Below are 14359 nucleotides of genomic sequence, written 5' to 3'. Positions count from 1 at the left end.
AGTCAGCAACAGACTAAACTGGAAGTTCGAGATGTTTCTGCCCGGTTTCGAACCGGGGACCTTTCGCGTGTTAGGCGAATGTGATAACCACTACACTACAGAAACAGCTGGCAATCAACGGACGTGTACAATGTGCAACCTCACTGTGTTGCTGCAGATTCGCATGGTGAGGCTGAGAGGCTAGGCCACTTATTACAAGTCGACTGCTGTTTCTTTCAAAAACAGATGTTTCAACATATAAAACCACGAGATGTAGAAATTAGATCGAACTTAACATGATCTGCGTTAACTTCACAGGGACGTGACCCATCTAATCTACAGAGCCAAAGTGGAGAATTGAACTGACTGGAGAGCTGCATCTTAACGCTGACCTTCCGGACCTCGGCCTCCTGAAATGTTCCAAAGAAGCTCAACAAACACTCGAGGAACAGCAGCGCATCTTTCCACTGGGCTCAATACAGCTTTCACACTCATAGTGTGTGCAACCGTCTCACACTGTAAATGCTGCCCCCATTCTGTGTGTACTACCATCGCAGATTTGGGTTTGAATCTTGTTTCCACTTCGTCTTTGTATCCGGGCGGTAGTTGCTGAGAGCTGGCACAGACACAGCGGCTGGAATGGCCTCATACTGTGGTGTAATTATTCTCTCATTCGATGCTCACCTCACTCTGTGGCCAGGGAACCCTAGGACTTTTCTCATTTAATCTCTCCTGACTTGCACCCTGTCAGAGCGCTTTCCTGTTATTCTGTTTGCTCCCACCGGGATTTGGCTTGGTTAAAACGTCCGACATTTCTAACCCGTCCCGGTTTTAATGAAAAGTGATGGTGAAATACGAGCTGTGTTGTCCTGTCGACAAATCCCGCCTGACTCGCTGAGTTGTTCCAGTATCTTCCGCAGATGTCGGATCAACTTTCGATACGAGAATTGAAGACGTTCTGCTCACTTTGCTCTGCATCAAGAATCAGCTGTCCCACCCAGTGAGTTAAAGCGCACGCCAAAAGTTCGAATGCCGAGCCAGCCAGGAGTCGAACCTAGAATCTCCTGATTCGTAGTCAAACGCGTTATCCATTGCGCCACTGGCCCAGCCGGTGCATGCATTTTGCTATTCCTTGTTGAGCCTCTGTGGCGCATTCGGCGGGATTCATTCACATTGGGTTTCCTTTGAGAAGCTGAGCTCACACAGCAGGGAACCAATACGTTCCCGAGACAATCAAGACATTTTCGAAAAGCTTGTCTATGTGTGGATTTTCACTTACTTCTATTGACTTATTCCAGTAGATTCAGGCAGCTCTCTGTATGTTTCATTTTATTCAGTTCAACAACATCAGACTGTGTAACCTCTCTTCCCCCTCCACCATCTGCTTCTTCCCCCTCCACCATCTGTATCCATCATCTTATTTTAATTCCTTGCATTGATATGTTTTACCCTCAGCATTGCCCCCCTCCCCCAGCCCATACCATCCTACTTGAGCAATCTGATCCCTGTCGCCAATTGTTCGCTGACACACTGCTTACTTTCTGCGATTAACACATTCTGATCTCTTGAGGCGCCACTATCAGCACCTTGATTAGCCTCATTTACATTCCCTTTTTCTTTCTGTCCGAGACATTTTCGTCATTTTCCACCTATTGCTGACCACTCTATCGAGGCCCAATAGGGCACGCCAACCCCGCCCCATCCACATTAGTCTGAATCTGACCCCATTTCCAGTTCTCCAGCTTTGACAAAGAGTCACCCAGACCCGGACCGACCGCTGCCATCTCGCTCCACAGAGGCTGTCAGTCCTGCTGAGATTGTCCAGTATGTTCTGTTTTTGTTTCAGAATGAAGCATCCGCAGTAAGTTGCATTTGTCGTTCATTTAGACATGTTTGAGATGGTGAATAAGTATGTTTATCTGCATTTGTAAATGCATGAAATTCTGTTGTGGATGAACTAGCTCCGAATATCCAAGATAAGAAGGTCCTTTTCTTCTCATTGCCTGTCGAAAATTCAGTGCTTGTGACTTAATGTGGAATTTATTTTAGTGGCTCATGAGAGACTAATCCTCATAATCCTCGAACATACGAGATGGGGAACACAAGTACTTTGTGCAAACATTCCTCACACAACATGAGAAGCACTTGATGTTTCTACCCGGTATGGCCCCGGGGACCTTTCGCATGTTAGGGGAATGTGCTAACCACTACACTACAGAAACCGCTGGCGGTGCAGTAATCAATGGACTTGTGCAATGTTCAACCTCACTGTGTTGCTGCAGATTCTCATGGTTCATCTGAGAGGCCATGTCACTTATTACAAGAAGACAGCCGTTTCTTTAAAACCGATGTCTCAACTTATAAAACAATCAGGAATCGAACTTTACAGACGAAGATAAGTTATGTTTTGCTTGAAGTGGAAGTTAAATTGAGAATGCAGGGCTTTCGTAAATAACCACAACCAGACGGGTGCATGCATTTTGCTATTCCTCGTTGATGAAGACCAGTTACGAGATTGCGGCAATAGTCAGCAACAGACTAAACTGGAAATACGAGATGTTTCTGCCCGGTTTCGAACCGGGGACCTTTCGCGTGTAAGGCGAATGTGATAACCACTACACTACAGAAACAGCTGGCAATCAGCGGACGTGTACAATGTGAAACCTCACTGTGTTGCTGCAGATTCGCATGGTGAGGCTGAGAGGCTAGGCCACTTATTACAAGACGACTGCTGTTTCTTACAGCTTTCACACTCATAGTGTGTGCAACAGTCTCACACTGTAAATGCTGCCCCCATTCTGTGTGTCCTTCCATCGCAGATTTGGGTTTGAATCTTGTTTCCACCTCTTCTTTGTATCCGGGCGGTAGTTGTTGAGAGCTGGCACAGACACAGCGGCTGGAATGGCCTCATACTGTGGTGTAATTATTCTCTCATTCGATGCTCACCTCACTCTGTGGCCAGGGAACCCTAGGCCTTTTCTCATTTAATCTCTCCTGACTTGCACCCTGTCAGAGCGCTTTCCTGTTGTTCTGTTTGCTCCCACCAGGATTTGACTTGGTTAAAACGTCCGACATTTCTAACCCGTCCCGGTTTTAATGAAAGGTGATGGTGAAAGACAAGCTTTGTTGTCCTGTCGACAAACTCCGCCTGACTCGCTGAGTTGTTCCAGTATTTTCCGCAGATGTTAGATCGACTTTCGATGGCAATAACAGCGTGCTTCTGTTACTTTCCCGGGGCTCGTTGGTCTAGGGGTATGACATTCACTTACCTCTATTGACTAATTCCAGTTGATTCAGGCAGCCCTCTGTATATTTCATTTTATTCAGTTCAACAACATCAGACTGTGTAATCTCTCTTCTCCCTCCACCATCTGTTTATTTCCATCAAGTTATTTTCATTCCTTCCATTGGTATGTTTTACCCTCAGCATTGCGCCCCTCCCCCCAGCCCATACCATCCTACTTGAGCAACCCTGTCGCCAATTGTTCGCTGACACACTGTTTTCTTTGTTCTGCTATTAACACATTCTGATCTCTTGAGGCGCCACTATCAGCAACTTTCTTAGCCTTGATTAGCCTCATTTACATTCCCTTTTTCTTTCTGTCCGAGACATTTTCGTCATTTTCCACCTATTGCTGACCACTCTATCGAGGCCCAATAGGGCACGCCAACCCCGCCCCATCCACATTTGTCTGAATCTGACCCCATTTCCAGTTCTCCAGCTTTGACAAAGAGTCACCCAGGCCCGGAACGACCGCTGCCATCTCGCTCCACAGAGGCTGTCAGTCCTGCTGAGATTGTCCAGTATGTTCTGTTTTTGTTTCAGAATGAAGCATCCGCAGTAAGTTGCATTTGTCGTTCATTTAGACATGTTTGAGATGGTGAATAAGTATGTTTATCTGCATTTGTAAATGCATGAAATTCTGTTGTGGATGAACTAGCTCCGAATATCCAAAATAGGAAGGTCCTTTTCTTCTCATTGCCTGTCGAAAATTCAGTGCTTGTGACTTAATGTGGAATTTATTTTAGTGGCTCATGAGAGTCTAAACCTCATAATCCTCGAACATACGAGATGGGGGAACATAAGGACTATGTGCAAACATTCCTCACACAACATGAGAAGCACTTGATGTTTCTACCTGGTATGGCCCCGGGGACCTTTCGCATGTTAGGGGAATGTGCTAACCACTACACTACAGAAACCGCTGGCGGTGCAGTAATCATTGGACTTGTGCAATGTTCAACCTCACTGTGTTGCTGCAGCTTCTCATGGTTCGCCTGAGAGGCCATGTCACTTATTACAAGAAGACAGCCGTTTCTTTAAAACCGATGTCTCAACTTATAAAACAATCAGGAATCGAACTTTACAGACCTGAAGATAAGTTATGTTTTGCTTGAAGTGGAAGTTAAATTGAGAATGCAGGGCTTTCGTAAATAGCCACAGCCAGACGGGTGCATGCATTTTGCTATTCCTCGTTGATGAAGACCAGTTACGAGATTGCGGCAATAGTCAGCAACAGACTAAACTGGAAGTTCGAGATGTTTCTGCCCGGTTTCGAACCGGGGACCTTTCGCGTGTAAGGCGAATGTGATAACCACTACACTACAGAAACAGCTGGCAATCAACGGACGTGTACAATGTGCAACCTCACTGTGTTGCTGCAGATTCGCATGGTGAGGCTGAGAGGCTAGGCCACTTATTACAAGACGACTGCTGTTTCTTTCAAAAACAGATGTTTCAACATATAAAACCACGAGATGTAGAAATTAGATCGAACTTAACATGATCTGCGTTAACTTCACAGGGACGTGACCCATCTAATCTACAGAGCCAAAGTGGAGAATTGAACTGACTGGAGAGCTGCATCTTAACGCTGACCTTCCGGACCTCGGCCTCCTGAAATGTTCCAAAGAAGCTCAACAAACACTCGAGGAACAGCAGCGCATCTTTCCACTGGGCTCAATACAGCTTTCACACTCATAGTGTGTGCAACCGTCTCACACTGTAAATGCTGCCCCCATTCTGTGTGTACTACCATCGCAGATTTGGGTTTGAATCTTGTTTCCACTTCGTCTTTGTATCCGGGCGGTAGTTGCTGAGAGCTGGCACAGACACAGCGGCTGGAATGGCCTCATACTGTGGTGTAATTATTCTCTCATTCGATGCTCACCTCACTCTGTGGCCAGGGAACCCTAATCCTTGTCTCATTTAATCTCTCCTGACTTGCACCCTGTCAGAGCGCTTTCCTGTTATTCTGTTTGCTCCCACCGGGATTTGACTTGGTTAAAACGTCCGACATTTCTAACCCGCCCCGGTTTTAATGAAAGGTGATGGTGAAAGACGTGCTTTGTTGTCCTGTCGACAAATGCCGCCTGACTCGCTGAGTTGTTCCAGTATCTTCCGCAGATGTCGGATCAACTTTCGATACGAGAATTGAAGACGTTCTGCTCACTTTGCTCTGCATCAAGAATCAGCTGTCCCACCCAGTGAGTTAAAGCGCACGCCAAAAGTTCGAATTCCGAGCCAGCCAGGAGTCGAACCTAGAATCTCCTGATTCGTAGTCAGACGCGTTATCCATTGCGCCACTGGCCCAGCCGGGTGCATGCATTTTGCTATTCCTTGTTGAGCCTCTGTGGCGCATTCGGCGGGATTCATTCACATTGGGTTTCCTTTGAGAAGCTGAGCTCACACAGCAGGGAACCAATACGTTCCCGAGACAATCAAGACATTTTCTAAAAGCTTGTCTATGTGTGGATATTCACTTACTTCTATTGACTTATTCCAGTAGATTCAGGCAGCTCTCTGTATGTTTCATTTTATTCAGTTCAACAACATCAGACTGTGTAACCTCTCTTCCCCCTCCACCATCTACTTCTTCCCCCTCCACCATCTGTATCCATCATCTTATTTTAATTCCTTGCATTGATATGTTTTACCCTCAGCATTGCCCCCCTCCCCCAGCCCATACCATCCTACTTGAGCAATCTGATCCCTGTCGCCAATTGTTCGCTGACACACTGCTTACTTTCTGCGATTAACACATTCTGATCTCTTAAGGCGCCACTATCAGCACCTTGATTAGCCTCATTTACATTCCCTTTTTCTTTCTGTCCGAGACATTTTCGTCATTTTCCACCTATTGCTGACCACTCTATCGAGGCCCAATAGGGCACGCCAACCCCGCCCCATCCACATTAGTCTGAATCTGACCCCATTTCCAGTTCTCCAGCTTTGACAAAGAGTCACCCAGGCCCGGAACGACCGCTGCCATCTCGCTCCACAGAGGCTGTCAGTCCTGCTGAGATTGTCCAGTATGTTCTGTTTTTGTTTCAGAATGAAGCATCCGCAGTAAGTTGCATTTGTCGTTCATTTAGACATGTTTGAGATGGTGAATAAGTATGTTTATCTGCATTTGTAAATGCATGAAATTCTGTTGTGGATGAACTAGCTCCGAATATCCAAAATAGGAAGGTCCTTTTCTTCTCATTGCCTGTCGAAAATTCAGTGCTTGTTACTTAATGTGGAATTTATTTCAGTGGCTCATGAGAGACTAAACCTCATAATCCTCGAACATACGAGATGGGGGAACAAAAGTACTTTGTGCAAACATTCCTCACACAACATGAGAAGCACTTGATGTTTCTACCCGGTATGGCCCCGGGGACCTTTCGCATGTTAGGGGAATGTGCTAACCACTACACTACAGAAACCGCTGGCGGTGCAGTAATCAATGGACTTGTGCAATGTTCAACCTCGCTGTGTTGCTGCAGCTTCTCATGGTTCGTCTGAGAGGCCATGTCACTTATTACAAGAAGACAGCCGTTTCTTTAAAACCGATGTCTCAACTTATAAAACAATCAGGAATCGAACTTTACAGAACTGAAGATAAGTTATGTTTTGCTTGAAGTGGAAGTTAAATTGAGAAGGCAGGGCTTTCGAAAATAACCACAACCAGACGGGTGCATGCATTTTGCTATTTCTCGTTGATGAAGACCAGTTACGAGATTGCGGCAATAGTCAGCAACAGACTAAACTGGAAATACGAGATGTTTCTGCCCGGTTTCGAACCGGGGACCTTTCGCATGTTAGGGGAATGTGCTAACCACTACACTACAGAAACCGCTGGCGGTGCAGTAATCAATGGACTTGTGCAATGTTCAACCTCGCTGTGTTGCTGCAGCTTCTCATGGTTCGTCTGAGAGGCCATGTCACTTATTACAAGAAGACAGCCGTTTCTTTAAAACCGATGTCTCAACTTATAAAACAATCAGGAATCGAACTTTACAGAACTGAAGATAAGTTATGTTTTGCTTGAAGTGGAAGTTAAATTGAGAAGGCAGGGCTTTCGAAAATAACCACAACCAGACGGGTGCATGCATTTTGCTATTTCTCGTTGATGAAGACCAGTTACGAGATTGCGGCAATAGTCAGCAACAGACTAAACTGGAAATACGAGATGTTTCTGCCCGGTTTCGAACCGGGGACCTTTCGCGTGTTAGGCGAATGTGATAACCACTACACTACAGAAACAGCTGGCAATCAACGGACGTGTACAATGTGCAACCTCACTGTGTTGCTGCAGATTCGCATGGTGAGGCTGAGAGGCTAGGCCACTTATTACAAGTCGACTGTTGTTTCTTTCAAAAACAGATGTTTCAACATATAAAACCACGAGATGTAGAAATTAGATCGAACTTAACATGATCTGCGTTAACTTCACAGGGACGTGACCCATCTAATCTACAGAGCCAAAGTGGAGAATTGAACTGACTGGAGAGCTGCATCTTAACGCTGACCTTCCGGACCTCGGCCTCCTGAAATGTTCCAAAGAAGCTCAACAAACACTCGAGGAACAGCAGCGCATCTTTCCACTGGGCTCAATACAGCTTTCACACTCATAGTGTGTGCAACCGTCTCACACTGTAAATGCTGCCCCCATTCTGTGTGTACTACCATCGCAGATTTGGGTTTGAATCTTGTTTCCACTTCGTCTTTGTATCCGGGCGGTAGTTGCTGAGAGCTGGCACAGACACAGCGGCTGGAATGGCCTCATACTGTGGTGTAATTATTCTCTCATTCGATGCTCACCTCACTCTGTGGCCAGGGAACCCTAGGCCTTTTCTCATTTAATCTCTCCTGACTTGCACCCTGTCAGAGCGCTTTCCTGTTATTCTGTTTGCTCCCACCGGGATTTGACTTGGTTAAAACGTCCGACATTTCTAACCCGTCCCGGTTTTAATGAAAAGTGATGGTGAAAGACGAGCTGTGTTGTCCTGTCGACAAATGCCGCCTGACTCGCTGAGTTGTTCCAGTATCTTCCGCAGATGTCGGATCAACTTTCGATACGAGAATTGAAGACGTTCTGCTCACTTTGCTCTGCATCAAGAATCAGCTGTCCCACCCAGTGAGTTAAAGCGCACGCCAAAAGTTCGAATTTCGAGCCAGCCAGGAGTCGAACCTGGAATCTCCTGATTCGTAGTCAGACGCGTTATCCATTGCGCCACTGGCCCAGCCGGGTGAATGCATTTTGCTATTCCTTGTTGAGCCTCTGTGGCGCATTCGGCGGGATTCATTCACATTGGGTTTCCTTTGAGAAGCTGAGCTCACACAGCAGGGAACCAATACGTTCCCGAGACAATCAAGACATTTTCTAAAAGCTTGTCTATGTGTGGATATTCACTTACTTCTCTTGACTTATTCCAGTAGATTCAGGCAGCTCTCTGTATGTTTCATTTTATTCAGTTCAACAACATCAGACTGTGTAACCTCTCTTCCCCCTCCACCATCTGCTTCTTCCCCCTCCACCATCTGTATCCATCATCTTATTTTAATTCCTTGCATTGATATGTTTTACCCTCAGCATTGCCCCCCTCCCCCAGCCCATACCATCCTACTTGAGCAATCTGATCCCTGTCGCCAATTGTTCGCTGACACACTGCTTATTTTCTGCGATTAACACATTCTGATCTCTTGAGGCGCCACTATCAGCACCTTGATTAGCCTCATTTACATTCCCTTTTTCTTTCTGTCCGAGACATTTTCGTCATTTTCCACCTATTGCTGACCACTCTATCGAGGCCCAATAGGGCACGCCAACCCCGCCCCATCCACATTAGTCTGAATCTGACCCCATTTCCAGTTCTCCAGCTTTGACAAAGAGTCACCCAGGCCCGGAACGACCGCTGCCATCTCGCTCCACAGAGGCTGTCAGTCCTGCTGAGATTGTCCAGTATGTTCCGTTTTTGTTTCAGAATGAAGCATCCGCAGTAAGTTGCATTTGTCGTTCATTTAGACATGTTTGAGATGGTGAATAAGTATGTTTATCTGCATTTGTAAATGCATGAAATTCTGTTGTGGATGAACTAGCTCCGAATATCCAAAATAGGAAGGTCCTTTTCTTCTCATTGCCTGTCGAAAATTCAGTGCTTGTTACTTAATGTGGAATTTATTTCAGTGGCTCATGAGAGACTAAACCTCATAATCCTCGAACATACGAGATGGGGGAACAAAAGTACTTTGTGCAAACATTCCTCACACAACATGAGAAGCACTTGATGTTTCTACCCGGTATGGCCCCGGGGACCTTTCGCATGTTAGGGGAATGTGCTAACCACTACACTACAGAAACCGCTGGCGGTGCAGTAATCAATGGACTTGTGCAATGTTCAACCTCACTGTGTTGCTGCAGCTTCTCATGGTTCGTCTGAGAGGCCATGTCACTTATTACAAGAAGACAGCCGTTTCTTTAAAACCGATGTCTCAACTTATAAAACAATCAGGAATCGAACTTTACAGAACTGAAGATAAGTTATGTTTTGCTTGAAGTGGAAGTTAAATTGAGAAGGCAGGGCTTTCGAAAATAACCACAACCAGACGGGTGCATGCATTTTGCTATTTCTCGTTGATGAAGACCAGTTACGAGATTGCGGCAATAGTCAGCAACAGACTAAACTGGAAATACGAGATGTTTCTGCCCGGTTTCGAACCGGGGACTTTTCGCGTGTTAGGCGAATGTGATAACCACTACACTACAGAAACAGCTGGCAATCAACGGACGTGTACAATGTGCAACCTCACTGTGTTGCTGCAGATTCGCATGGTGAGGCTGAGAGGCTAGGCCACTTATTACAAGTCGACTGCTGTTTCTTTCAAAAACAGATGTTTCAACATATAAAACCACGAGATGTAGAAATTAGATCGAACTTAACATGATCTGCGTTAACTTCGCAGGGACGTGACCCATCTAATCTACAGAGCCAAAGTGGAGAATTGAACTGACTGGAGAGCTGCATCTTAACGCTGACCTTCCGGACCTCGGCCTCCTGAAATGTTCCAAAGAAGCTCAACAAACACTCGAGGAACAGCAGCGCATCTTTCCACTGGGCTCAATACAGCTTTCACACTCATAGTGTGTGCAACCGTCTCACACTGTAAATGCTGCCCCCATTCTGTGTGTACTACCATCGCAGATTTGGGTTTGAATCTTGTTTCCACTTCGTCTTTGTATCCGGGCGGCAGTTGCTGAGAGCTGGCCCAGACACAGCGGCTGGAATGGCCTCATACTGTGGTGTAATTATTCTCTCATTCGATGCTCACCTCACTCTGTGGCCAGGGAACCCTAGGACTTTTCTCATTTAATCTCTCCTGACTTGCACCCTGTCAGAGCGCTTTCCTGTTATTCTGTTTGCTCCCACCGGGATTTGGCTTGGTTAAAACGTCCGACATTTCTAACCCGTCCCGGTTTTAATGAAAAGTGATGGTGAAATACGAGCTGTGTTGTCCTGTCGACAAATGCCGCCTGACTCGCTGAGTTGTTCCAGTATCTTCCGCAGATGTCGGATCAACTTTCGATACGAGAATTGAAGACGTTCTGCTCACTTTGCTCTGCATCAAGAATCAGCTGTCCCACCCAGTGAGTTAAAGCGCACGCCAAAAGTTCGAATTCCGAGCCAGCCAGGAGTTGAACGTGGAATCTCCTGATTCGTAGGCAGACGCGTTATCCCTTGCGCCACTGGCCCAGCCGGGTGCATGCATTTTGCTATTCCTTGTTGAGCCTCTGTGGCGCATTCGGCGGGATTCATTCACATTGGGTTTCCTTTGAGAAGCTGAGCTCACACAGCAGGGAACCAATACGTTCCCGAGACAATCAAGACATTTTCTAAAAGCTTGTCTATGTGTGGATATTCACTTACTTCTATTGACTTATTCCAGTAGATTCAGGCAGCTCTCTGTATGTTTCATTTTATTCAGTTCAACAACATCAGACTGTGTAACCTCTCTTCCCCCTCCACCATCTGCTTCTTCCCCCTCCACCATCTGTATCCATCATCTTATTTTAATTCCTTGCATTGATATGTTTTACCCTCAGCATTGCCCCCCTCCCCCAGCCCATACCATCCTACTTGAGCAATCTGATCCCTGTCGCCAATTGTTCGCTGACACACTGCTTACTTTCTGCGATTAACACATTCTGATCTCTTGAGGCGCCGCTATCAGCACCTTGATTAGCCTCATTTACATTCCCTTTTTCTTTCTGTCCGAGACATTTTCGTCATTTTCCACCTATTGCTGACCACTCTATCGAGGCCCAATAGGGCACGCCAACCCCGCCCCATCCACATTAGCCTGAATCTGACCCCATTTCCAGTTCTCCAGCTTTGACAAAGAGTCACCCAGGCCCGGAACGACCGCTGCCATCTCGCTCCACAGAGGCTGTCAGTCCTGCTGAGATTGTCCAGTATGTTCTGTTTTTGTTTCAGAATGAAGCATCCGCAGTAAGTTGCATTTGTCGTTCATTTAGACATGTTTGAGATGGTGAATAAGTATGTTTATCTGCATTTGTAAATGCATGAAATTCTGTTGTGGATGAAATAGCTCCGAATATCCAAAATAGGAAGGTCCTTTTCTTCTCATTGCCTGTCGAAAATTCAGTGCTTGTTACTTAATGTGGAATTTATTTCAGTGGCTCATGAGAGACTAAACCTCATAATCCTCGAACATACGAGATGGGGGAACAAAAGTACTTTGTGCAAACATTCCTCACACAACATGAGAAGCACTTGATGTTTCTACCCGGTATGGCCCCGGGGACCTTTCGCATGTTAGGGGAATGTGCTAACCACTACACTACAGAAACCGCTGGCGGTGCAGTAATCAATGGACTTGTGCAATGTTCAACCTCACTGTGTTGCTGCAGCTTCTCATGGTTCCTCTGAGAGGCCATGTCACTTATTACAAGAAGACAGCCGTTTCTTTAAAACCGATGTCTCAACTTATAAAACAATCAGGAATCGAACTTTACAGAACTGAAGATAAGTTATGTTTTGCTTGAAGTGGAAGTTAAATTGAGAAGGCAGGGCTTTCGAAAATAACCACAACCAGACGGGTGCATGCATTTTGCTATTTCTCGTTGATGAAGACCAGTTACGAGATTGCGGCAATAGTCAGCAACAGACTAAACTGGAAATACGAGATGTTTCTGCCCGGTTTCGAACCGGGGACCTTTCGCGTGTTAGGCGAATGTGATAACCACTACACTACAGAAACAGCTAGCAATCAACGGACGTGTACAATGTGCAACCTCACTGTGTTGCTGCAGATTCGCATGGTGAGGCTGAGAGGCTAGGCCACTTATTACAAGACGACTGCTGTTTCTTTCAAAAACAGATGTTTCAACATATAAAACCACGAGATGTAGAAATTAGATCGAACTTAACATGATCTGCGTTAACTTCACAGGGACGTGACCCAACTAATCCACAGAGCCAAAGTGGAGAATTGAACTGACTGGAGAGCTGCATCTTAACGCTGACCTCCCGGACCTCGGCCTCCTGAAATGTTCCAAAGAAGCTCAACAAACACTCGAGGAACAGCAGCGCATCTTTCCACTGGGCTCAATACAGCTTTCACACTCATAGTGTGTGCAACCGTCTCACACTGTAAATGCTGCCCCCATTCTGTGTGTACTACCATCGCAGATTTGGGTTTGAATCTTGTTTCCACTTCGTCTTTGTATCCGGGCGGTAGTTGCTGAGAGCTGGCACAGACACAGCGGCTGGAATGGCCTCATACTGTGGTGTAATTATTCTCTCATTCGATGCTCACCTCACTCTGTGGCCAGGGAACCCTAGGCCTTTTCTCATTTAATCTCTCCTGACTTGCACCCTGTCAGAGCGCTTTCCTGTTATTCTGTTTGCTCCCACCGGGATTTGACTTGGTTAAAACGTCCGACATTTCTAACCCGCCCTGGTTTTAATGAAAGGTGATGGTGAAAGACGTGCTTTGTTGTCCTGTCGACAAATGCCGCCTGACTCGCTGAGTTGTTCCAGTATCTTCCGCAGATGTCGGATCAACTTTCGATACGAGAATTGAAGACGTTCTGCTCACTTTGCTCTGCATCAAGAATCAGCTGTCCCACCCAGTGAGTTAAAGCGCACGCCAAAAGTTCGAATTCCGAGACAGCCAGGAGTCGAACCTAGAATCTCCTGATTCGTAGTCAGACGCGTTATCCATTGCGCCACTGGCCCAGCCGGGTGCATGCATTTTGCTATTCCTTGTTGAGCCTCTGTGGCGCATTCGGCGGGATTCATTCACATTGGGTTTCCTTTGAGAAGCTGAGCTCACACAGCAGGGAACCAATACGTTCCCGAGACAATCAAGACATTTTCTAAAAGCTTGTCTATGTGTGGATATTCACTTACTTCTATTGACTTATTCCAGTAGATTCAGGCAGCTCTCTGTATGTTTCATTTTATTCAGTTCAACAACATCAGACTGTGTAACCTCTCTTCCCCCTCCACCATCTGCTTCTTCCCCCTCCACCATCTGTATCCATCATCTTATTTTAATTCCTTGCATTGATATGTTTTACCCTCAGCATTGCCCCCCTCCCCCAGCCCATACCATCCTACTTGAGCAATCTGATCCCTGTCGCCAATTGTTCGCTGACACACTGCTTACTTTCTGCGATTAACACATTCTGATCTCTTGAGGCGCCACTATCAGCACCTTGATTAGCCTCATTTACATTCCCTTTTTCTTTCTGTCCGAGACATTTTCGTCATTTTCCACCTATTGCTGACCACTCTATCGAGGCCCAATAGGGCACGCCAACCCCGCCCCATCCACATTAGTCTGAATCTGACCCCATTTCCAGTTCTCCAGCTTTGACAAAGAGTCACCCAGGCCCGGAACGACCGCTGCCATCTCGCTCCACAGAGGCTGTCAGTCCTGCTGAGATTGTCCAGTATGTTCTGTTTTTGTTTCAGAATGAAGCATCCGCAGTAAGTTGCATTTGTCGTTCATTTAGACATGTTTGAGATGGTGAATAAGTATGTTTATCTGCATTTGTAAATGCATGAAATTCTGTTGTGGATGAAC

The 14359-nt window shown here is 46.1% G+C and overlaps 11 non-coding genes across 11 annotated transcripts; all 11 read right to left on the bottom strand.

The window, feature by feature from the left end:
- Positions 1 to 32: 32 nt before the first annotated feature.
- Positions 33 to 105, bottom strand: trnav-aac (transfer RNA valine (anticodon AAC)). Its single transcript has one exon. It is a non-coding gene; the product is annotated as a tRNA-Val (tRNA).
- A 907-nt stretch (positions 106 to 1012) lies between these two features.
- On the bottom strand, positions 1013 to 1085 carry trnar-acg (transfer RNA arginine (anticodon ACG)). The gene has a single exon. It is a non-coding gene; the product is annotated as a tRNA-Arg (tRNA).
- Positions 1086 to 2536: 1451 nt separating this feature from the next.
- On the bottom strand, positions 2537 to 2609 carry trnav-uac (transfer RNA valine (anticodon UAC)). The gene has a single exon. It is a non-coding gene; the product is annotated as a tRNA-Val (tRNA).
- Positions 2610 to 4519: 1910 nt separating this feature from the next.
- On the bottom strand, positions 4520 to 4592 carry trnav-uac (transfer RNA valine (anticodon UAC)). Its single transcript has one exon. It is a non-coding gene; the product is annotated as a tRNA-Val (tRNA).
- Positions 4593 to 5499: 907 nt separating this feature from the next.
- Positions 5500 to 5572, bottom strand: trnar-acg (transfer RNA arginine (anticodon ACG)). Its single transcript has one exon. It is a non-coding gene; the product is annotated as a tRNA-Arg (tRNA).
- Positions 5573 to 7027: 1455 nt separating this feature from the next.
- Positions 7028 to 7100, bottom strand: trnav-aac (transfer RNA valine (anticodon AAC)). Its single transcript has one exon. It is a non-coding gene; the product is annotated as a tRNA-Val (tRNA).
- A 337-nt stretch (positions 7101 to 7437) lies between these two features.
- On the bottom strand, positions 7438 to 7510 carry trnav-aac (transfer RNA valine (anticodon AAC)). The gene has a single exon. It is a non-coding gene; the product is annotated as a tRNA-Val (tRNA).
- A 907-nt stretch (positions 7511 to 8417) lies between these two features.
- On the bottom strand, positions 8418 to 8490 carry trnar-acg (transfer RNA arginine (anticodon ACG)). Its single transcript has one exon. It is a non-coding gene; the product is annotated as a tRNA-Arg (tRNA).
- Positions 8491 to 9945: 1455 nt separating this feature from the next.
- On the bottom strand, positions 9946 to 10018 carry trnav-aac (transfer RNA valine (anticodon AAC)). Its single transcript has one exon. It is a non-coding gene; the product is annotated as a tRNA-Val (tRNA).
- A 2435-nt stretch (positions 10019 to 12453) lies between these two features.
- trnav-aac (transfer RNA valine (anticodon AAC)) lies at positions 12454 to 12526 on the bottom strand. The gene has a single exon. It is a non-coding gene; the product is annotated as a tRNA-Val (tRNA).
- A 907-nt stretch (positions 12527 to 13433) lies between these two features.
- On the bottom strand, positions 13434 to 13506 carry trnar-acg (transfer RNA arginine (anticodon ACG)). Its single transcript has one exon. It is a non-coding gene; the product is annotated as a tRNA-Arg (tRNA).
- Positions 13507 to 14359: the final 853 nt, after the last annotated feature.

Source organism: Scyliorhinus torazame, chromosome 5 (assembly GCF_047496885.1).
Source record: "Scyliorhinus torazame isolate Kashiwa2021f chromosome 5, sScyTor2.1, whole genome shotgun sequence".
In the NCBI taxonomy this organism is placed as follows: domain Eukaryota; kingdom Metazoa; phylum Chordata; class Chondrichthyes; order Carcharhiniformes; family Scyliorhinidae; genus Scyliorhinus; species Scyliorhinus torazame.
Note: the sequence above shows the minus strand (reverse complement) of the source record. Positions and strands in the feature narration are given on the sequence as shown.